Here is a 24,016-nt window from a genome sequence, read left to right as displayed (position 1 = left end):
AAAGGCTGAGCTGAGAACAGTTGTGCTCCAACCAACGCTTTGCAGTTGAGCATCAGCTGCGGAAGCTTTCTCCGAGTAATCTCATGTTAAAAAGCCCCCTTGAGAGTTAAAAGCAGGATGTGAAGAGCTACCACAGTCAAATAAACTCAAAGGAGAAGCTTGATGGTTCTTGTCTCCCCACGTATAATGAGAGGTTCTTCTGTCTAGCAACAGCCTGTATCTCTGCCTAGGTTTATTCTTATTGCCATGTGTCCCCAGCAATGCCTGTGCCTACTTTGTAGATTTTGCCCTGATAAACACCTCATGACCAGCTTAACACTCTTAACCAACTCTTGACATGTGGCGGGGAAAAAGCAAACACACATTGCTGTCAGCTCTGTAGGCTCTGCAGGGCAAACATACGGAGTAAGTCAGTTTTCACCATAAACAGAGTGATTCTTTGCAACAAGAGACATCGCTTTCCAAGATTATACCTTCCCTTATAATTTCTTCCTCCCTCCTCCATTCTCTCCACTAAGTTCTTCTGTATCTTCCTCCTCCATCACCACTATGACAAGCCATGTCCAGTATCTTTCTCTGGCGCCACCCCTGCCATCTCCAGCCCAACAATCTATCTCAAGACATCTTGGAGATAGGGGTCCCTAGGAAAATAGTACTGTGCTAGAGTTGCCCTACAGATGTATGTGCAGGTCTGCTTTGCCCCTTCCTAAATTCATCTGCAGTTAACTTCTCCACTTCAACAGCCGGTCAAGCCCCGGTTTCAAATCTTCTTCCAAGTATCTATTTGCTTCTCCTACTTTTAACTTTCTTCCCCAGACACTATGCATGTTGGGTCAGTTTCCCCCTTAGGCTGATTTGCAGTTTGTGCATCATTTTATCAGTCTCAGAGAGCACTTACGCACCTTTTGCCATGGAGTAGATGCTCAACATGGGTCACATTTAACTAATACATAAATCTTTGATCTTTGTGAGTAATGTCAGGTTAAAAACATTCACTACAGAGAGACAAACTGCTTATTAAACCCAAATTCACACTACACAAAGGAATTTACAATGGTACATCCATTAAACATCACAAGAGCTAAAGAGTCCTGTCTGCCTCACTGTGTTGCAACTAATGATTAATAAATGAGTCTATTAGGTTAATTTGCCAGGCAAAACGAAGCTTGACAGGCACCTGCCACAGAACATTTGTTATCTATTCGGGCAGGAAATGGCAGTGAGAAGAAATCAATGTCACTGCTGTACATTGAGCTGACAAACTGAAATCTCAGAGGAAGTTTGTCATCTTGAGCAATGAGCAATATCCCTGGTGGCAGCTCTGAGCCCCACAATAAAGGTCAGACATGGCTCTTATTTATCAGGGCCTTGAAACTCTACTGTAGCAATTAAATTTTCCTTTTAATACTGGGTGAAAAAGCCCAGCTATTTGACAGTAATGTGTGGTAATATATTTATGAGAAGATATATATATATCCACATGCTGCTGCATCATTGTTGAATTGGAGTTAAATGGCATGATTTCTTTGCCATGTAAAATGAAAAGCAGCATAATCTATTATCTAGGCCAAAAAACAGGGAAAAAGGAAACAATACCCACTACATTTGCTTCAAATTTGTTAAAAGAGAGAAAAGGAAACGCTCTGTATCCAGCTGTACACCAAACAAAACAAGCTTTCAAACACAGCCTCCAAGTTTCGCTTTCCTATGCTCATGAAGGAGTGGTAAAATTCTGCAGCTGTTAACAAGACAACAAGGGAAGCTTTTGACATAAACCCCTTTTTATCTCCCAGCTCGAAGCATTTCAATCAGAGAGGAAATTTGTTCTCGACCACTGTTTGATTTTCGGTGTTCCTGGTGCTTGCTTTCCATGTCCTGCTCAGCAGGGACCCGACCTGGATGGGGATTATCTGTTTCACTTTTCCCCGTGTGCCCCAGGAGCTGCTGCTATGCACAGGCTTCCAAAATGCCTGGGAATAGCATGGATGTATGACAGTGGGATCTGCACAGCCACGGGACTCCGTCCTCTCTAGGATGCCTGCAGGATAAGGGCCTAAACATCCCTAAACCTGAAAAAAGCAAACAAACTGGGAAGCTTCGCCAACAAAAACATGCAGAGCAGCACCTTTGCATGCACTAAGATGATACTAAGGAGATGTCCTCCATTTTTTACAGTTATCCATTGCAGCCTGTTTGACAACATCCTGATTTAAAAGCGAAACCCACACAAGCAATTTCATGGGTACTGGAATGGAAGGGAATCTGGCTTCCTCCAGGTTTTGTCATCAGATTCACTGAAGCCAAATAATTTCCAAGCTGTGGTCATCGATCTTTTCGAGATGGGGAACTCCATCACATTTCCCCTCAACATTCCACAGCCCCTGTTGAAAGTTCAGTTCCAACTGCAAGCCTTTCCCAAACACCTTTATCATCTTTGTTCTCCTCTCACATTCTTCTCTTCAAGAAACTCAGAGGAACTTCTCTTTGCTGCTTCTGCTTTTCCACCCCATTTCTGTAGCCAGAGTGTCCAAGGGCTGCACAGGCTGCCATGCATTCATGTGGGCATACAACCCGTTTGCATAAACCTTGTTTCTCTCAGAGACCAGACTAAGCAATCCACACCCAAAGGCAGGATTAATATATGCAAAAATTAAATAGCTCTGCAAGGGTAGCTCATCCAACAAAGCCTTTAGATGGCTAATTGCCCTTTATTCCTCTACCACGACAGAGGTGACAAAATCTCCCAGGCTGGAGACACTTCTTAATTTGAACATTTACAGCATTTTATTCCTTTTCGTACTTTGCTTCGTAAAAGGAAAGCTTTTCAGCAATGAACAGAATCACACCCTGCCAGACAGCAATATTTATGCCTGAAATAGGGTAAGACAACAATAAAAATGTGGTCCGCACATGTGGGTAACTCTGTGCCAGCAAATATGAAACCCTGGCGAGCTCCACCACCCTCTCATTCGATGTTAATATAAAATAGACAGAGAGTACCAGTTCTCATGCCTGGCCTAATGTTATATAACTGTGCTGTTTGTTCAACACAGTCAGCTCTTACACCAAAAAAAGAAAGAAGTTTAAAGCCCCCAGAGTGCTGTAAATTGTTGCTCTGAAATGTTTTCTAGGTTAGTGACATTCTCATTTATTGTGGTCCCTGTAGTCCTCAGCACCTGATGCCTAACTTAATGTAATGAATGTTGCAGGTTCTTATTTCTACAGATCTGCTTAATTCCCCTGATACAGGAATTTTAAAGAGTCATTTTAATAAGCTGCTTCTACCAAGAGTCTCACTTCATAGCCAGAGCAACAGACACACACATCTCACTCTATGAAAACACCAACCTGAAGATGGATGACAGAGCAAAAGTCCTACAATCACGTACTTTTTAATTAAGTAAAAGCAATTTACAGCAGAGCTTAATAATACTCATTGTAGCTACAACACATTCTAATGAAACTCAAAATTCACCCATTCGCTATCTGATGCTAAACTGCAAGCTGACATTGTCCCAAAGGAAATGCAGCAGCCAGGGAGCAAGGAGAGGATGCTGAAGGAGTGGCAAAGAGGGGGAGGGAGAACCAAAAGGAAAAAAAAACCCAACCAAACCAACTCATCAGCCCCTTCAGAACTGGGATTCCCTTCCAAATATGAGAATTCTTTCACACAAAGAGGAAACAGATGTCCACGTCTGGAATTTGCATGTGGCTTTATTCTCTTCTAGGATACAATAAAACTACTCTTCTTCTCATCCTCCAAGCTAGAAATTAAACAGTGGCATGTCATGCAGAGTCCAGCTGTGCTTTCTACCTCCAATCTTTATTAGCAATATATTTAAAAAGAAGAGAGAGAGACAGAAAGAGAGAAACTAGAAAAGCATAAGAAATGAAAAAACTATGTGGTATGTGTTCTCAAAACAATATAAAACCTACAGATGTTCTTACTAATCTGTGGCACATGTTTGTTTATTCAGGTTTTCCCTGTCTCCAGTTCAGCAGGCTTTGCTCTCCAAAACAGCTATCTGTTTTTACAAATGTTAGAGTAAATACTGCAGGAGAGACTGGCATAAACAGTGAGAGGAGGAACAGGCGCACCTTGTAAGAGCAATCTGTGCCCCTGCAACTGTGCCTCCATCCCAGGAACAGCTCTCCCCATTCCTCCACTGTTCCCTATATTAACAGCAATGGGAGGAAAGCCAACAGCTATGAAGAGAATTTTGAGAGTACAAGTATCACAAAGGCTAATGACAAGAACATCAGTTCTTGAACTGCAGTCATGGAGTGGTTCTCAAGCTTGCACCTAACCTATCAGTTGCATGGTTTTTGACAAGGCTCACAGAGACACTGTCATGTTGAAGCCTGTATTTATAAGGAGTACTCCACCACAGTGACTGAGCTGCAGATGCCAAACTGCGCCTTCTCCATTACAATTACAAAAAAATATCTAATAACCCACTTCTGAGTATCAAAGAACATACTGTTTTCCAAGGATACATAAACCACAAACTTCAGGAAAACAATCTTCCCTTTACTGAAGTCCCTTTCACAGTTCTTTTTTTTAAAGTCAGCTTCTTTATAAAAGATGGTTCTCTCAAATAGGTTCACGTTACAGCAGAATAAAACAACGCTGTCTGCACACTGCAGTTAGCACCAAAACATTTCCATTAATAATCACAGTAAATCTGATTCAGTGCTTTGTCCTAAAACTCTTTACACACTTGCCCAGTACATCTGGATTATAATAAACTGGTGTTCCAGCTATAAATATACTTTTCCTATGGCAGGATTTGAAAAGACAGTGTGAAATGAGGTAAACTTCTCCCTGGTCACGTCAGAGGTCACAGCAATCGGCACTGTTAGGAAGACCTGTACCCTTCTGCAGTTCTGACTGACAGTGAAGATGTAGAAGAGCTCAGTACTGCCATCATTGATTGTATGCACCAAAACTGACAAAGTAGACTTATTTTGTTGCATAGCTTCAATGAATACTACATCCCAGGACCTCCTTGATAAACTGCAGATTCCACAAGGAACCTAACAAAGGTAATTTGTAATCTTAACATGAATGAAAGACTGTCAAAGCCCTCAGCTGTGTTCCGAGAGATGGAAGGTGTGAGTGTGGTGAAAGAACAAACAAGTTTATATGTTAAATAAATGATGGAGGTCTTTGTTAATAAACACTGATGTAACTAGAAACAAACCTCTTCAGTCAAGTATGACAACACTGGTACAGCAACGACCAGAGAAGATCTCTTGGCTCCATTCCTTAAGAGACACAGTGAAAGACCAAGTTCACATACAGCACCTTCCTGTAAGACTGCATGAAGCCAAAGAGGGGTGGAAGCCCCTGGGAAGTTGGGTCAGCACAGCTAAACCATCAAGTTGCATTTGCAATAAAAACTTTCCACAGTTCTTCAGTGTTGAACCTTGGCTCTACAGCACTGCCAGAGGCAAATGAATGGCATTTAAACTGGTAGAAACCAAGAGCATCATTAAAACAAAAGCTTCAGATCATGCACCAGCAGCTACCTGAAGTTATCAGCAATTCCGTCATTTCTAAGCAAGTAACATTAACCCTGTGTGAGCTGGGAGACAACTACAACCTATAAGCAGGGAGAAACACAGAATTCCTGAATAATGTTTGTTACTCTGATTCACTGATCCTCAAATAAACATTTGCACCTTGCTTCCTGTTTCCCCAGCTCTAAACCCAGAGTATTTCCATTGGTCACTTGGCACATGTGAATGGAAGTAAATTCCTTTCAGAGACAAAATACTATGTGCCCCACAGGGTTGCTTAATTTGGTTACAAACCATTCTCATAGATGTCCTTTGGACCTGTGTGGCAGAACTGCACATGCAACAGGATTGTAGAAAGCACTGCATGCTTGTTATAAAAGCAGCATACAAAGGTTGTATAGAGACAGATAAATACAAGGAAAATTCTATCCAGTTTTCCCTCCTCTAGAAAAAGGTTTTATAACAAGAAAAAAAGAAAAGAAAGAAGTTTTTCTAGAGGGGCAATGTTGAGCAGTGAAGGGGAAAGACACAGTCAGAGATCTGGCATGACTGTGTGTTCCCAAAACATGGGGAAAATAGAAGCACTGAGGCAGATGCACAAACTCAATGCAGGCTGGATTGATTTAAGAGAGCCTGATGATCACAGAGCCTTAACTTTGCCCACGCGTGAGACAGACCATCACTGACCTATTAACGGCTCTTTCCTCAAAGAAACAGTATTCAAAATCTCTCTCACACACACACACACACCCCACTTTTGCACCAGGCCCTTTACTGAGAGGACAGAATAACTATTAGGAATGGTATGTTAGCCACAAAATCTGATCTTATTGGACTTTATGCACAAGCTAGACCAATCAGCCCCTAATTAGGCAAATAATATCCATGTTCACCCATATTCCAACAAAGAAGCACTGAAGGAGACGCCTGTTTTGCCGTTCATCCTTGAAAACAACATGCCCAGAAAAATCCCCAACAAGAAAATGAATATGCTGACACTGATTTGTACATGCTGCTTGCAAGGCACAGATAAAAATCTTGTAGGCTAAAAGATGAGTTTAGCAGTTGTAGAAGAATGAAGGTATTGTTTAACAGGAAGCAGATGTATGTCAGATGGCAAACTCATTAAAGTGTCCCATCGTTAAAGGAAACGGGATAACAACGAGCCATCTGAAAAAACCTGAACTGATCAGGAAATACACAAGCCGCAGCTAATCTCCTATTTATTGGTAGGTAATGCCTTTAAGTCATGCACATGCATTGAGTTTAGGACCATGAAGGGCTAATCTTTGTTCTCATGAAAAAAAGACAGGAGCAGAACCCTGGAGCGTGGAGTGCAGCATTGCTGGAAGAAGTCTTGTGAGGAAAAAGTTCAACATTTGGAGAAGCTATTACATCAGGACGTGGGTGCAGACACACACGCGTGGTTATGCGCTGCCACTCAAATGGCACGTCAGCTCACTAACTCTGAAGGCATTTTAATGTACATTTTACATACATTTAGCATTCTAAATAGAAGTATAATTTTTAAAATACCTTTTGAAGGCCCCTATTGAGAGACAGCCTCTAAATACAAGCTTTTAACCTGTAATCAAACAAATCAAATGTATAGGTACGTGCTGGACTGATAGATTTGGAGTATCACAGAGTTGAACAGTTCTTCAAATGAGGATTTTGCAGGGGATACAAGGAATTAGACAAGTAGCATGCTTGATTCACAAAGCAGGTGGATCTATAGAGAAGAGCGAGAGTATTGCTTCATCCAGCAAATATTCAATCAGAGAAACTTGACAACACTGCAGCTGTAATCACACTGACATCAGCAGAGGAACTCTTGTCCTGGGAGTAACAGCCACAAGAAACATGTGTTTCTCCCTTCCTGGATGTATCTCAACCCTCAGCAGTTCTGTTACAAATGTCCTGTTACTACATTATGATTACAAGTATAACAGAGCAGCTCTCACTGTAACAAAATAAACTCATCTCTTACCAGGAGATTTCTGAGCGTCACTAGAAAAACTGTCATAGGGAAATCCATCTCTGCCTTTGCATATGGTCCTGATCCAGAGTTCATTGAAAGCACTGGGAATTCTGCACATGTGGGTTGGACAGCTTCTGGATCATGACCCAGAATGGTCAAGATGGAGGAAAGAGGAGAGAGCAGATGCAAGGTTCTAGCATACAACACAAAGGATCAACTAATTTGGATATTACCACATCCTTCCCAGGATGCACAGACCCCTGCTGAGAGCAGGATCTAGGATGTGCTCTTTTTAACTTCTTGAATGGCTTCAAATTCCCTGCTTTTACAGAAGCTGTACCTGAGCCCAAGCCAAGAACATTTAAGTACCACTTAAATTCCCAATAAAGTTAATGTAAGCTAAGCAAATCCTCTTGAACGTCTTCCGAAATACAAACATTGGTATTTCACTGCATTGATAGCCCTGATTACCTGGTAAGGGTATTCTTGCCTTTTGTGGAGGAAAAAAGACAACCAAACATTGCTTTAAACTAAACACCCCACAGATACTGTGAGAAAATTACTCCATCAAAGCCAGGGCAAAACCGACATCAACAGAACTACTCCTATAAATCACTAAATTGGAACTTCTCTTTTTGAAGTGTGTGACCATGCAGCACTGTTTATGTATCTCACACCAGTACCTCCATCATGTGGCAGACAGAAAAAATGCAGATTAATGTCAGATTTAGGAAAGGTTATTCATGTAAAGGTGTTTTACACATCTTACACACAAAACCACACACTTCTGTGTATACACATTCAAGCTTTTACGAGCATCTCACAAAATGGGGCATTGCTAAGCTTGCTTCTGTGACGGCTGTTTTCAGCTATTGGGGATTGCATCTGCACTGCACAGCACAGGTAAAAGAAGAAAGAGCTTTGCCCTGGAAGGTGCTCACAGCCTCATGGGCCATGCTCCAATGGGTGCCACTGGAACAACACACAGGGGAAGCTGCAGCAGGCCAAGGTGAGGTGTCTGACATACAGGCCTAAACAACAGTCAGTACAGGAGGAGTTAAAGGACTTATCCTCACAGACTCTTTGAAGGAGTTCATCACATCTGATCTCCATTGGTGTTAGCTGAATAGGAGTTAGGTCTGCAAAGCACTAAAACACGTGTAATTTTCCACCTCTTTATAGAGCAGCAGTCAAATATGTCCCTAAGTCCTGTACTGAACAGTATGACTATCCTGTGTGCCTGAAATAAGACTGGACTATTTTCTCTCCCTCATCTACCTCTATTTTTTTAATAAACAGTAGCATTTATTCAGCCCAAGCACAAGCCATGGTCTTGCAGAAGCCACCAAGTGAAATGACTTGCTTATGTTCCACTCGGAGGCATACTACCTTATGACAATGTTCTCCCTTGCTTTCATGTATTAAAGCACAAGCTTTCCTGGACTGCAGCTACAGTCCTACAAACTTTAATCTAATTGTACATTACAAAATACCTAATCTAAAACTCACTAAAGGTAGCTGAAAAAAATCACAACAAGAGTTTGATCGAACCCAAATGAACAGTCAGACAATACACATACCAACACAGGAAGGATGCTTCCTTTAAAGTCTTTTCTGTACCCTCTATAGTTTTTTGATGGCTTAACCAGTTCTGCAGATTCTTAACTATTTAAACAGGAAGCCCCCTGGACACAGCAGACCTCCCTGCCTATGCGGCTGGAGAGCTACTCTGCTCCTAATGGTGCATTTCTTTCCCCCCTCACCACTGAAGGTAGCAGCCGTACCATGTCGGGTCAGGCACTGCAGGGCCACAAGGGACTCACTGCTCTCCCAGGTGAGGACCTGCAGACTTGTCCATTGCTACTGAGCCCCAGGGAAAGCCATTCCACTGCCTGCATCCCCAACTTCCTGCCTGTCAGCAAGCTGGGAAAAGCTTCAGAGAGGCTAGCTGCATCTGCAAACCCAGAGTGCAGAGAACAGGGAGGGTTTGCTTCCTTAGGCATCCTTAAAGGAGTCTAGCCCTGCCTGCACAACAGCACAACCATTGTAAGACCTGTAGAAATAAAAGCCATGGCTCTTTATGATTTGTTTCAATTCATTTGTGGAAAAGATGCTTTCACCATAAGCCTTTAAATTCATTTGCATGTCTTCATGCAACCACCTCATTTCCGTCTGCCTTGAGGGTCTGTCATAACCACAGTGTTAAACCATAAAGCTAAACCAAAACAATTTCTCACACTCAGTTACCCAGCTTGGATGTGAGGAAAGTGCGTGAAACTACAAGAGCATGGGAACAGGATCCAGAAGGGTGCTTTGGTGGGCAAGAACTAAACTGGAACATCCGACATACACACAAACCCTTCTTTTCTTCACTTGCTCATCCTGCATGGCTGTTCACACATCCCAGCTATAGGTTTGGGCTATCTTCAGAGCCTGATGGGAGCTGAGCCACAGAGCACAACAGCAACTAACTCTTGTTCTATGAAATCCTGGTTATAGCTGTGATCAGCAAAGTCAACACTATTGAGTTTCTACTTTACCAGTATAAATCATCCCCTCCCTGCTTGGCAAAGCACTTAAGCACATCCTTAGCCAGGCTGGTTTTGGCTGGGGTAGAGTTAATTTTCTTCATTGTATCTAGCACGGGGTGATGTTTTTATGCTGGATGATGATTTGTGCTGGAAACAGCCTTGATAATTCAGGATGTTTTTGTGATTGCTGAGCAGAGCTTACACAGAGTCAAGGACTTTTATGCTCCTCACCCCACCCATAGGTAGGCTGGGAATGCACAAGGAGTTGGAAGGCAACACAGCCGGAAAAGCTCACCCCAACTGATACAAGGGATATTCCACACCATATGGCATCATACTCAGCATATAGAGCTGGGAGAAGAAGGAAGGGAAGGATGTTTGGGGTGATGGCATTTGTCTTCCCAAGTAGCCACTATGTAGCCCTGCTTTCCTAGACACGGCTGAACACCCACCTGCAGATGGGAAGTGAATGAATTCCTTTGTTTTGCTTGCATGCACAGCTTTTGCTTTACGCATTAAACTGCCTTTATCTCAACACAGAAGTTTTCCCACTTAAACTCTTCTGATTCTTGCCCCATCCCACTGTGGGGAAGTAACAAGTGGCTGTGTTGCCAGCTGGGGTTAAACCATGAATGACATTAGCTTTCCATATTGCTGAATAGGAACATTACGCTTTAAAAACTTATCTAAAAGACCAGACTCAAACAAGTCCTTAGTTTCTATACTCTTCTTTATGCTCCCAACTTTCCATCTCTCTAAAAGCTCTTCCACAGTTGGAGCTGGGCCAAAGTGTTTTGTTGAACTGACACCCAAAGTTTTCTGCTAATTTAGGGCAGCAACTGACATGGTGAATGGAGGGAAGAGCCAAAGGAAATAGACTAAACTTGTCTGTGGTTACTTTAGATATACAATAAAGAACCCAAAGTGGCCTCAAACACCCAATAGAGGATAAACCAAGGTAACAATACAACCGCAGCTTCAACAACACGTTTCAGCATCACCACTAGAGGCAGAAAAATCCAAGCAGTCAACATAACTGCCAGGGCCCCACAATGGGATCAGATCCCAGCATTTCCAGCACACTCCCCTCTCACGCAGCAGGTCTGAGCACAGCATCTGCTGCACTGATGGTTCCTTTAAGAAACCTTACTTCTGTGGAAAACATTGACACCAAACAGAGAAAGCCAAATTGCACGCCCACTGCAGCGCGGCCTCCAGAGGGAAAGGGATGGGAAATGCTGATCTTATAGCTTTAATTCATTTAAAGGACATTTCGCATCCAGAAGTTTCCATTGAGATGATTTCTTTTCCTCATTGGTTTTGCAGCCACGTCAAATGCCCATCACAGCCAAGGGGCAGATTTGCCAGTTCCCTGCTGTCATAGGTAGGTTCATAAAGCTCACAGTGCAATGGCTAAAGTTGTGTTGCCTGGTATGGCCTTTTGTCTGTGCTACACAGCAGTAGGTGGCATTTACACAGATATGATTTGAACCACAGTCTTCCCAATTATTTTCCAGCTGGGAAAAAGAAAAATCAGCAATGAAATAATTTTCATGCTAGCAGGCATTACTTGAGGGGAAAGAAAATCAAACACAAAAATGTTGGTTGGGGAAATAGCCAGACATTCCCTAACCATGAGGAATCTTCAGAACTTTTACCTTTGAAGACAGTATTTTAGTATCTGCTTGAGAAACCTGCCTTTAGGTCCGTCCGTCCATCCGTCCCCCGTCCCCCCCCCCCCCCCCCCCCCCTTACCTGTAGCACTTGTAAGCCTTATTCAGTGCTACTCATAGAACCTATAATGCATCCTTTTGCCCCAAGACTGAGATGTAGTGTTCAAATTAGTTTAACAAAAATGCAAGGCAGCATCTGAAGAAAAAACACACCGAAATACTGAACCTAATCAAAGCCATGGTGTCCCTGAGGTTGCACTGATCACAGTGGGACTCAAAGAACTGAGCAACAGGCAGTACGTAAAGAGAAATTAGGAAGCAAATTAAAAACCAAAGAGAAAAGGAAAGCAAGCAATGCTATTGCCCAATACAAGGAACAAGCTGATCTCAAACCAAATGCCTTTCCCAGTGTAATGTTTGTAACGTTTTGGGCTGAAAAGGCACAGACTGGTGTTAGCAGCGTATAACATAGCCAGGTGCCTTAAACCAAACATCACAATTCCTGCAATGTCTCAACCTCAAGGCATTTTAATCACATTTTTCATCTGTCTTCCCTGGGATTTTCTGATTTGTGCCAGAATGCTTTCTTCACTTAAACCACAATTTTTATCTCAGCACAAGTAGTAATAGAACACTTCAGACAAAACAACCAACATCTGTGAAATTCATACAAGAGCAAAAATTAACTGTGCCTTTCAATCAGCAGATAGATATAATATCATCACCACCTTTCTTTAAATAGTACCACCAAAGGCTGGTATTGGTCTTTGGCATCATGAAAAGCACTCAGAAACCTGCAGAACCGTGTTATGATTCTGCAGTCACACATACCATTTTAAAAGCTCAGCTGACATGACACCAGTAAATGATCTGACTTTATTTGGAAGTCCTACAGTGAATATTATCAGTGCCTTAGGCCTAGAACTAATCTGGGGTGGAAAGGAGGTTCCAAAATTCATGCTGAAATGCTGACAGACATGGTGAGCCCTCCATTACTGTCCCTGTACCTTCCAAGCACTGGTCTGGCTTCTCACATAACTGCTCCATCCCCACTTCATGCCAAATAAGCCAGGTTAAAGATGACAATTAGCAACTAGGGAATGTAACCTCTCAGCAGCGCAGACAGAAGAGGATCTCTGAGCACAGCCTAAGGAACAGACAACATTGGCTGACTTTACTCTCAGGCTTAAACCAAGGATGAGCTATTTCCACCACCAGCAGCAGTCACAGAATCGCAGAATGGTTAGGGTTGGAAAGGACCTTAAGATCATCCAGTTCCAACCCCATGCCATGGGCAGGGACACCTCGCATTAGACCATGTTGCCCAAGACTCTGTCCAACCTGGCCTTGAACACCGTGAGGGATGGAGCATTCACCACTTCTTTGGGCCACCTGTTCCAATGCCTTGGCACCCTCACAGTAAAGAACTTCTTCCTTATATCTAACCTGAACTTGCCCTGTTTAAGTTTAAACTCATTATCCCTTGGTCCTATCACTACAGTCCCTGATGGAGATTCATCCCAGAAAAGACGATGATGCCCTGTGCCTACAGACCAGCTGGAAAGTACCCATTTGGAAAGAGTAGGTGAGCACTGAGAAGATCCTACCCTGAGGAAGTCTTTACAAGATGTACTGATTGGAAATGAATAAATTTAAAAAAGACACAAAAAAACCCAACTTTTTGTTGGTTAAAATAAAGAACTCCTGCCTTTGCTTTGCAACACGTAGCACCTCGGTAAGATAAATGACAAAAGCCTTTAGTGTGGCGGAATAGTTAAATACAATCACAATAAAATTCCACCTGTCAGCTCCAAAAGCACCCCACATGTAGAATTTACACAAGCTGAACTGGAGCTGGTTCAGGGCATGTCATAACAGTCATTTCTGTGCTGCGCGCTGTTAAAATTGGCCTCAAGATGAATTGAGTGCTTGTAAAGGGCAACCATATTTCAAGCAAACCAGGACATGCTCCGGGTAGTTGGGCTGCCCCTTCAGCTGCATTCCAGAGTGTTTAATTTTTGCCACTTGGTTTTTATGAAAAATATTTCCAGAAAAAAAAAAAAAAAAAACCCTCTGCAATCCAGTAAAAATACTTTGTGGTGAAGCTTTGGAGAAGACGGGAGGAGAAAGGTATTAGTTTATATTAAAAGCATTCTGCATAGTGTTATTCCAACCTGAGCGAAAAGACTCACAAGTACGTTTTGCTCACATGAGTTGTTTGTAAACTGTCAGTTCCCATAACTGAAATATGGCGTTTCCAATCTAATAGCATCATACAAAGTGGGGTGTGTTTGAATGACAGCCTAGTTTGTTTGTGTTTGTGATGCTTTCCAGCAAAAGTCACTTCTGGTGTAGGATACATTACTGAAATGTAAATTAGAAGAGCACTGTAAGTTATTTTACTCTGTTTTTTTCTCAAGGGGCTTTAGCTGAAAAAGCTTTTTACTGTGTGCAAAGGAGTTTTGAATCAACCAGTGGTGCTAAGCACCCTCGTCCCTTCTTCAAGTCAACTTCACAAACAAGTTAAACAGGCAAACACGCATGGGGGGAAATAATCAGGCACAGCCCTTCCCAGAAGCTGCGCTTTGGAGTCCGACATAAATGAATAGAAACCCTCTTGGGCTTCCTCAGAAATAAATGCACTAATAATGCAATATTAATATGTAATAATGAGGCAATTTTCTTCCATGTCACACAAACTGCATACGCTCTATCGGCACACCACATGCTCTTTGAAGCCAACAAATTACAGTGTCAGCAGCTAATACATTTCAGATGCAGCAACTAGAACAGTGGTTAGTGGCAATTCTGCAGTGAGAGCTGCCATGAAGCCCATGTCCCCTTTACCCACATGGCTGCTGTAAGCATTCAGGTGCTCTGGTGCCCAGGTCAGACACACATTGGTACCATGTTTTTAGCAGGGTGCTTGCTCAATTTTGAAGGTAAATATTTCTGTAAATGATTCACTTTTAGAATGTTGCTATTCTCACATTTCCCTGCATTTAAAAAATGTTGCCCTCAAAGCCTTCAAAAATAGATCTCTCAGGCATCTTTAAATCTGTATTATTAAGAAGAGAACCGGCTATCTTGGATCTCCTGTTATTCCAGGTAACTTACACCATATGCAGTCCAGCTAACTAGTTGAACTTCCTCCCCTATTTCCTGATGCTACCAACACCCAGCACACAAAATCCACCACTTGAAGAGAAAATGAGAAATCCGAATGGCCAACTGGGCTGCACAAGGTCTGTAGTGTCCCCAGCGGAGACCAGAGACTCTTCTAGGGATAAGGCATTGAGCAGGGAATGATGGTGCTCACACACTAGAGAAAGAGAACATGCCAGAGGCTGCTATAATTTTATTGCAGGCCACTTTTGTACCAAATATTTCACAACCAACTGGAGATTTACCCCAGGACCTGCAACTAGGGGAAGGAAGGCAAATATCATTGCTTAATTCACTTAAAAGAAAGGCAGCAGAGGCATTGCAAGCTTAAGTGCCACCTTGATGACAGTTTATTCTTCATAAATAAATCATTTGTACACCTGAAACAGTTCATTTCTTCCTTTCATGATAATTATAGTTTGAGAAGCCTCATTTAAGGGGTGCAAATTAATTTCCAAATTCCACCTACTGTCAAAGAGTGTGTTTTATTGGGTGATTTATTACCTGCAGGAGCACTTCAGGAGACACCTTGGAGGCAAACAAGGATTGCTGTGACAGCTCCTTTAAGATATGGCTCCACTCCTAAAGCCCGATGAGCCCAGAGATAAAATAGCTGCATACAGGTGTTATAACTACAGCACCTTGAGATGTTTGTGCTTCAGAGAAGTGCATTTTCTCTCTAGAACATGCAAATGTTTGCCTCAAAACTATAGCCCTTGCTTTGTGAGAAGTTCCATAAACTGCCCAGGTTTGGGTCCACTTACATACCAAATTTTATCATAGTTTCCTTGCTGTCATTTCAGACCCCTGCACTGACCAGAGCTTCCAGCAGACTCTTCACAGTGCAGCAAGAAGATCTATACATATATATACACCAACCCAATTTGGTGCCCAAATATCACAGCAAGAAGAAATCAATGCAGCCCAGCACCCATGCACCAAGTTCAGGTACTTCTCCACACCACCTCCCTGACACATCATTTTGACAGTGAAAAAGTTCTCTATAGAAAAACAACTCTTCCAGTAACACAAGTGGAGAAACACAGTTTAATACGCTTTATAGTCTTTATCTACCTGTTTCACTTAAGTCTCTTATTCTACACAATACCCAAAGTGTTTCAGTCACAGAGTAGCACTGCACCCTTGGATTTCTTGTTCACCTCCTCTTAACAGCTACACCTGTCTTTCCTGGGAATTACAGCACTATGGGGAAAACAAGATACAGAAGCTGCTGACCAAGGGCAGGGCCTGTTCCCAACATGTTTGTCTGACCTGTTTTAACAGCCCCTCCTGATGGATGGACCGCACAGATGATCAGCTCAGGTGCTCCGTTGTTGGATAGTTCCCCAGAGCAATTTCAGTCATTACTTCTTTGCCTTCTCATCACAGGCACAGGAACAGATTTTTCTTGTCTCCTTTGCAGACAATACTCAAGTACTTGTATTTATTTATCATTTTTCCTCCCTGTGGCTTGCCCAATGCTCTTCCTCCCTTTCACACACAAGGACATGAAGCTCAAAGACTGCCAAAGGCATTTCTCACTGCGTATTTCATCAGCAAAAGCTGGTTAAGTCTAAACTAACATTAACCCTTTAAGTTTGGGAGCAAAAGAAAATACAGAAGCAGGATAGTCTAAGAGAGATTCCTATTATCTATCAATTTCTTCTTATTTTGTGCTAGTGGGATGTCACAGTCTCCTTTCCCATGGAACATCAGAGCTGAACACATGCTCTGGGCTCTGAAAAGAACAGCTGAAGCCAGAAGATGCAGTTTTCAAGATGTAGATGACTAGTGTGACTTAAAAAATGTAAGCCCTTTACAAAACTCTCAGCTAAAGCAAGACCAGAAAGCTACTTGTGGCACACTCTTGCTTGAAAAAAAACCAACAAACCCAACAACCAACAACAACAGCAGCAGCAAAACAAATAAGCCAAAACCCAACACCACCACATAAACTTCCCAGAAGAACAATCAGATCCCACTGAAGATCAGACCGGAGCTTGCTGCTCATAATCTGCCCTTGATTAAGTGTGGAGGTTTCCACAACTCAACAGTTGTTACAAACTTATAGAAAGAAGTCTCATCTAAAATGTCATATAACCCATTAACCAACCCTGACAAACACTGTACTACAAACTACAAACCTACTTCGATTTTAACCCGTAGCGTCTGCTGGAAACTTCCAGTTGAACGTTCTGTAGTTTCTCATTTGCCCACATGCGCTTGCTATTAAAACCACATGCAGGCACTGAATCATTTCATGGTTCGTTTAGAGACAAACACGCAGAAAATTGTGGGAAACAAGTACAACCCTAAGAGTCTGTGCAAGCCTCTGTAGTCTGAGGCAGGCTGTGGTGCAGAAGCTTGAGCTACAGGCCTATGTTATTCTGGAGCTCTAAAGTGAGCAGGAGAGAAGTCACCACATATGTACACTGAATTTCCAAGTAGATCAATAGCAAAGTCAACCAGTGTGGCAGTTTCAGCCCTCAGCACCTTGCAAAATGCCACATGTGTGCTCGACTGTTAGTTCATAACAAAAAGCCCTTAAGTGAAGCAGTAGGGTAGTCTTCCACTTCTGAAACTGCTCCAGTAATAAGGAGAATTCCCCAACTGCATAGGAAGTTAGGAACATAACCTCAGGCACCGCACTCAATCTTTCTGGATCTGACATCTGGAAAAAATGGTAGCCCTTCATCTTGTCCACTGGACCAAGAGGTCATCAGCTCAAAGATGACCTTTGCTGAGAGGACAGCCAGTAAAACAGTAAGGCTTTGCTTTGGGTTTGTGAGGATTATTCATATTACAGCTGTGGCTGAAGGACCCAAACATAACGTGCCAGCTCAGATGTGCAATGATAACACATGTGACACCGACCTGAACGCACAACCTCTTCCCATTAATGATTACTGTTGCATTCAGAAGCACAAATACCCTGAAGGGAAAAACTTCTGGATAAGCGTTTTCCATCAAAATACATGTCACCTATGGATCTTATTCCCCAGCAACACAAGGGGCGTTCATATTATGTCCATAGATCTCCAATTTTGCTTTGAAGCCAAACACAGCATGTACATGATCCAGGTTTGTTGTTGAGTCCTCTGTCAGGACTGTATAAAGTCAGATCCTGACACTGTAACACAAACATTTTTAGTAGCTGCAAGATCCTGACTTTCCTCTTAAAGAGGACACACAGGAGATTTTCCACAGAACCCAAATGTTTCAAGATAAAATTAAACCATTAAATGATGAGGTCTTCCAGGAAGTTCTAGGGAAAACCTCTCAAAGCCAACTCTGATCAAACAACTGTCTACCAGACAGCTTCACAATGAGGTCATTTATGAATAAAGACAAGGAAAATGATAAATGATAAATCTAATGCTCTATAAACCATCTGGCCAGATAAGGGGCACACATTTCTCACAAGAACACTGGCTTATTTGTAGCTTTATAAGGACAGTAACAACACTCAAAAGCACTAATGAAAACCTCAGACCTCAGCTTTCCACTAACATTTCCACCTTGCTCCTATTAATATATTGCTATAAAAGCAGGACTTTTAACTGGTATTAATGAGGCAGTAAACATCCCCTTTCAGAAAAGGGAGCTGTAATTTCATACAGCTGCACATGTAAACCTTTATCTCACTCTAAATAGCTGATTCTTGAAGAGAGAATCAAAGACAGCCCAGCCAGGTTCCTATGAGTGAGACTTGTGATACTTCTGATGTACGGTTGGAAACGTGGAGGGGGCATGGGAAGGAAGGTCTCAAGATGAAGAAGCATGTAGCAAGCACAGAATAATACCCATCAAGATGATGACTATTACAATCATTTCAGAACTAGGGAAAGAGATGGCTTTAGTACCAAAAATCCTAAGGATATACCAAACTTGAGCAAGCTTGTGGGATAACAGGAAACTGTATTTGCATCTCTGTGCCGCTCTAGGAAGAGCCATTCCTTCCCACCCCACTTGCAACACTGTTGAACTGTGGACATAAAACAATCCTGTTGTCCTGTGTGTTTCTGAACAGAAACAAAGCTTTCTCCATGAGGAAAAGCCATACCTTTGAAGGAAAGAACTTTATAGTGCAATCTAAATATTCATCAAAGCTCTACTCGTAACAGCAGGAACTTAGCACTGGGAGGCAGGTGGGGCGAATAAGAATTTATGGGATGTCTGCAGACATATTAAATATCTTAAGTTCTTCAAAGCACAAGTAACACTGAAATGGAATTTACAGACACAGCTGATTTAAAATATACACAGTCTCAATCTATGCTCAATACCTTCTCATATTAAAACACATTCAGGAGATACCACCTGCTCTTTATAGGCACTAGTAATTAAGTTTTCTGTTAGAGTAAGCACAGGCATTAAAGGATATATTGGGGTATAGCTCATGCTAAAACGGAAGTAATCTCAATTCTGCATTCTTTCATCCAAAGGTACACCTGTATCCTGGATCAGAAAGTTTATTCAAGCTGTGGCATCTGCACTGTGCCCATATTCATGACATTTCAGTTATCAAAATCTGCAAAATCCTTTTGGTCAATAGGATTTTCTAATGTCATTTCTTTACTGTCAAAGGACCATTTGATCATTTCTCTGTTAGGCAACAAACTTCTTTTATCTCCTGATCATTCTCATGGAAAAATACAAGAAGCGGAGAGACAAGGTACTAGTAACTTCCTGTTAATGCAACATGCTTCATCAAGTAAAGAAACCAGGATATCTTTCATCTAGATGACTGGAAGCAGCCTGACCCCGCAAGCATCTTGTTCAAGCAGTTCACACTTAAGTTAACAGGAGCTTGGAGAGCAGAACAGCTCTTAATACACAGAAATGCCAACAGTTCTATTTTACTGTGATATGTCTTTACTGCACTAAAATACTTCAAATCACTCTTGTACAAAATCTTTTCTGTTCCAGTAGAATGGAACGTTAAGATGTGATTGAAGAGAAAAGCTGTAGGGTCACAAAATGCTATCCAGTTTTACTGTTTCAATCCAGACGGTAGCTGGGTATCCATTTTCAAATAGAACTCAGATACATAGGGAGTGTAATGCTCTCTGAACTGTTATTAAGCTGCACTATAAATTTAATTACAGAAACACCTTTGAGAGAGTTGAATATTAGTGCTTGTGGTGAGAAATAAGATCACCTGGTAGAAATAACATTGATAGAGCTACATAAAACCTGAAAAGCGTCCAAGTACCAGACATCTCAAATGATTTCTAAGACTGTTCAGGTACCTGTAACAGTTATCTAGTATGGATACAACTAACTGAAAACAAACCACAAACAGCAAAACTCCACCTCTGCACAGAGCATTTGCAAGTCCGATTCATGACGGGTAAAGGCCATTACAACCCAATGCACATACAACACCATGCAATTCTAATATCTTGGTTTTAAACTCCCTGATTTCCCTGATCCTCCCTTACAGAGTTCTTTCTTTCTTTTAATTTATTTGCTATTTCAGGAATTTCACTATAATAAACTATGGAATTCTGATCACAGAAACAAAATTCCATGCCTAAATCTCCAATTAAAGTCTCATATCTACCAGGAAAAGGAAAGTGGTACCTCTGACCTGCATCATGCTTTGGTTACTTACAGACTATCCATAACAACTACTGAAAGGACATCTGTGCTGAGGAAGTTTGAGAACATTTTGTACCAAGAAGAATTCCTCATTTTTAATACCTGAGTGGTTTCAGAAGTGCCCTGAACTAAACCTTCAACTTGTTAATCTCCACAGGTATTTGGACTGCAGCCCATGTGTTTTCAATGGGTACCTAAGACATGATAAATGACAATAGTTGGTTAGTACAGTAAAACTCGGTACCTTTGCCAATTATTAATACCATGGTTCTGATCCAGACTTCACTGGCATCGTTGGGTTTTGCCTTCCAGCAGCTGCAACTACACAATGTCTGGATGGTAAAGAAAACGCACTATGGCCTTGAGCACAGGATACCGGTCATGCGTTGCATCATGCTCAGACATGACGAGGTGAATGCAAGAGAAAGCAGTACACAGGCAGCTAAACAGCACGTCAGAATACCCTACAGAAAACAGAACCATCCAAAACACAGCAAGGGGGGAACCACAAATGAAACAACAAAGAAAACAAAAAGCCACCGCAGACCTGTGTAAATAAATGGTGAAGCCGCTTAAAACCCAAGGATTTCTGATTTGTGGTGCTGGATTAAAGAGAAAAGCAAGAGCCTAAGAGATTCTGCCTGTATTCTGCTCCCAAAGGAAATACAGTGCACAAAAGAAAGATTGGCAGCAGAAAGAAGATCCAGTGTTTGGGGATCAGTATACAGCTATTGAAACTGAAGCGCTCTTTAAGAGGGTTCTCCAACATACAACCCCTGTGAGGAAGCTCTGGAGACCATTTAAAGAGTCCCTTCCCAAGCTCAGGGCATCACTTAAGTCTTTTTTGGCAACAAAACATTATCTCTGCCTGTTTAGGATGTGTTCGGAGTCCTTAGTGCTCCCGAGGAGATGGGGAAATCTGTGAGGCCAACAGGCCAGCAGACATCTGAGGAACAGCTGCTGAGCACTTTAGAAGTTCCAGGGACCTTCAAGTTGATTAAAAATAGAAATAATTTAATCAAGGTCACATTTCTCCACAGAAAGAAGGAATTCTTTTTAAATACACAGTATTTTGTTACAGTAAAAGTATTCCCTGTGTTGGCAGTTCAGGGGCCTTGGGAAAATAAATACTTCAAGTTGTTCTAGGCCATCCCAGTTTAAGATCATCATTTCCAAGGGGACTGAGAGATCAAACATTAACCTCAGCAAGTGGTAGCACGTTTCAGTGTCTGCCCCAGTACCCAAGCAAGATATTCCAGCTACTTAGGACAAAATTGCTATTGGGTTCTTGAGTTGGCTTCTTCCTACCAGTATTACCCAGCTCTGCTCCCTTTTTTAATTAAAAATGGGGGGGAAATTCCAGAGAAAGGAAATTTAGTAATGGGAATAGTTCCCTTCCACACACAAGAGACATTTCCAGCTAACATACTTCACAGTTAAAGAGCTAAACCAGATTTAAGCACTTAAGCAGCCTTATTAGTTTCTGGAAGTAGTAAGCTCCTTCCTCACTGTTAGTGGGAGCTCTGCATGGCTGGTGGGTTTTGGGGAGCATGAAGATAAAGTGAATTTATAGGTGAGAGGACACATTCCTTCCTGGTCCCTTCATAATACACAGGATTCCTGTGGCCTGAATTAGTTAATTCCTAAACTGCTGGGACTGTCAAGAAAACCATGCTTTTGATTTTCCTTCTTTATATTCCCTTCTGTTGAAGTAAATTAACCAAAGAGGTGAGTTTGTCAAGCCATGGATATTCATACGCTTACTGAGAGTCATCACACTTGGTGGTCTGGAAAGTTTTAAAAGGACACAGAACTAAACACAACCTAGATAAAACAAGGAAGGGTGCTTTTAGTCACTCTGAGAACAGAACAAAATGGACAGATTGAATTCTCCTTGCAATAGCCACAATAAATACATCCCATGGCATGAGGGGTGAGGGAGCGGTGGAACAAGGAGGTATCCTTGACTGATTTTGAAGGTTTTGTTTGTGCCCAATGGCTTAGGAAATGTGTTCATCCTTCCTTGGAGACTACATTTGTAATATTGTACCATGCGGCCATGAGTCAGAGGTTAAGTTACTGGTCGGATAACTTCCAAGAGCACAATTTATGTTCACCTCACCCGTGGATCTGTGCAACATATTGCTTCAGAGTAAAACAAAGGATGAAAGATCTTTCGCATCTTGCTTTTCACTACTCTGAACACAGCATGGCACTATAGGATCATGGGCAGAGTTCTCTCCCCATGGTTTGCCAACCCCAAATGTTTAACTATTTCTTCCTGACTCAAATTGTTTTCCCTCATTTACTTTCTCTTCCAGACATCTGGAATATCTAGGCAAAGTTTGCTCTCAGTCACCATGCACAGAGGCCATCTTAAATCACACAAATACACTGCCTCCTTCAAACGCCCATCTAAAATTCCAAATGAAACATCAACAATCCTGAAATAGGCTCAAAAAAGTAGGGGAATGAAAACAAACCCATCAGAGCTCTTTTGCTGGCTAGCATTTGAAACTTCTCCATAGCATTTACTTCACATTTTTTCCATGCTCATTAGATGTAGACATACGTCTGTTTTTTTCAAAAGCAGCTCATATTTGACATATTCACATCAGTCTGAGAGATGCGGATCATAAAAGGCACAGGGAGAAGACACAGTAACATCCAAGTTTATCCAGAGAACATTTCTCCACCAGGCACATTCATATTGTCTCTCAACAGACCATAAGACATGTATCATAACATCAGGGTAGGGAATGCTTCAGTGATTTGTAGAGGCACCGTTTTATTCTTCTTCCAGTCAAGGACAGTTGAGGCCAGAAGTGCCTGCCCTGCCACAGAAATTCCTGGGCTTAGTTTCTAATTACATTCTTTCACAAACTACATTTTAGTACCATTAAATATTCAGAATAGGCATTTCTAAACTATCTAAAACTCAAAATGAACACATTAAACACATCGCTAGATCTACAACCAGAGCAAAAAAACAATCAAGAGCACTGGTGAAAGAGCTAAGAATCCAAAACAAAATTCCTGCTCATTAAGATGAAGGATTAGCACTCATAGCAAACACACATGTGTTTCAGAGCACCAAAATGGGTAAATAAATTGAGGATAAAAAAAGAATAACTAAAAACATTCATAAAATATAATCTTATGGGATACAGTTTTGATACAAATACTAGAGACAAATGAAAAAGGAATAATGTTCTTCAGAATCTAACAAATCCCAGAAGCTTCAGATATTAATTTACAATAAAAATCCTGCTGAGATTCAGTCCCAAAGCCCTCACAGAGGCAACTCTTTCACCTTCTCAGAGCAGACCTCACTGTCCTTTTGCTCTTCATCCTATCCTTTTTAGCCAATTCCAAGCCCTGTGGGCCCGTCCCTTCCCAACTGGTCAAGCCAGAATTCAGATTAAACAAACAAGCTGAGCAAAGTACAAATTAAGTAGCTCAATGATACAAACTACTCAAGCTAAAGAATAAAAATTCACTGAATCATTTATCTTCCAAGAGGCAGAGCCTTTCAAACC

General features: G+C 41.7%; 1 protein-coding gene across 5 annotated transcripts in view; it reads right to left on the bottom strand.

Moving 5' to 3' along the window:
* The window catches only part of SLC25A26 (solute carrier family 25 member 26), an 83,424-nt gene that overhangs the window by 25,137 nt on the left and 34,271 nt on the right, over positions 1 to 24,016 (bottom strand). The gene's annotated exons all lie outside the window — the stretch shown is intronic.

This window comes from Pezoporus occidentalis, unplaced genomic scaffold (genome assembly GCF_034315485.1).
Source record: "Pezoporus occidentalis ecotype Australia unplaced genomic scaffold, CSIRO_AGI_Poc_V1 ctg35, whole genome shotgun sequence".
NCBI classification, from domain to species: domain Eukaryota; kingdom Metazoa; phylum Chordata; class Aves; order Psittaciformes; family Psittacidae; genus Pezoporus; species Pezoporus occidentalis.
This window is presented reverse-complemented; position numbering and strand designations above follow the sequence as displayed.